The following is a 1,207-nucleotide window of genomic DNA, read 5'->3' on the forward strand; positions in this document are numbered from 1 at the left end:
AGTCTGGAGTTGTAATTAGTTTAAAAAAATGAAGTGCCGGTGTAACAGATGAGTTTTCGTCCAAAACCCTGATACTTCGAAAGAGATTGTCCAGTTTGTACACGAGGTGCATCCAATTTTTTCCATAACTCTCTCTACTTTTTCGCACATGCTATGTGGGTGAAATGATGATACCATGCCAAGTTCCGACCTTTTCAGAGTTCATTTGTAGTGCTTTTCAATTTCAGGGTCATTTAGCTCAAAACAAATCTTTAAATGCATGAAAAATAGCAAATGATGTCAGAAAGGGTTGAAAGTTTATGACGTGGCTTTGAATGGTGCATACTAAACGCAAAAATAGTCTGGAGTTGTAATAAGTTTAAAAAAATGAAGTGCTGGTGTACCACATGAGTTTTCGTCCGAAACCCTGATATTTCAAAAGAGATTGTCCAGTTTGTACACAAGGTGCATCCAGTTTTTGTCGTAACCCTTTCTAATTTTTAGCACATGCTATGTGGGTGAAATGATGATACCATGCCAAGTTCCAACCTTTTCAGAGTTCATTTGTAGTGCTTTTCAATTTCAGGGTCATTTAGCTGAAAACAAATCTTTAAATGCATGAAAAATAGCAAATGATGTCAGAAAGGGTTGAAAGTTTATGATGTGGCTTTGAATGGTGCATACTGAATGCAAAAATAGTCTGGAGTTGTAACAAGTTTTAAAAAAAATGAAGTGCCGGTGTACCAGATGAGTTTTCGTCCGGAACCCTGATACTTCGAAAGAGATTGTCCAGTTTGTACACGAGGTGCATCCAGTTTTTGTCGTAACCCTTTCTACTTTTTCGCACATGCTATGTGGGTGAAATGATGATGCCATGCCAGGTTCCAACCTTTTTAGAGTTCATTTGTAGTGCTTTTCAATTTCAGGGTCATTTAGCTGAAAACAAATCTTTGAATGCATAAAAAATAGCAAATGATGTCAGAAAGGGTTGAAAGTTTATGATGTGGCTTTGAATGGTGCATACTGAATGCAAAAATAGTCTGGAGTTGTAATAAGTTTAAAAAAAATGAAGTGCCGCAGATGAGTTTTCGTCCGGAACCCTGATACTTCGAAAGAGATTGTCCAGTTTGTACACGAGGTGCATCCAGTTTTTGTCGTAACCCTTTCTACTTTTTCACACATGCTATGTGGGTGAAATGATGATACCATGCCAAGTTCCAACCTTTTT

Source organism: Triticum dicoccoides, chromosome 6B, assembly GCF_002162155.2.
Source record: "Triticum dicoccoides isolate Atlit2015 ecotype Zavitan chromosome 6B, WEW_v2.0, whole genome shotgun sequence".
In the NCBI taxonomy this organism is placed as follows: Eukaryota; Viridiplantae; Streptophyta; class Magnoliopsida; order Poales; family Poaceae; genus Triticum; species Triticum dicoccoides.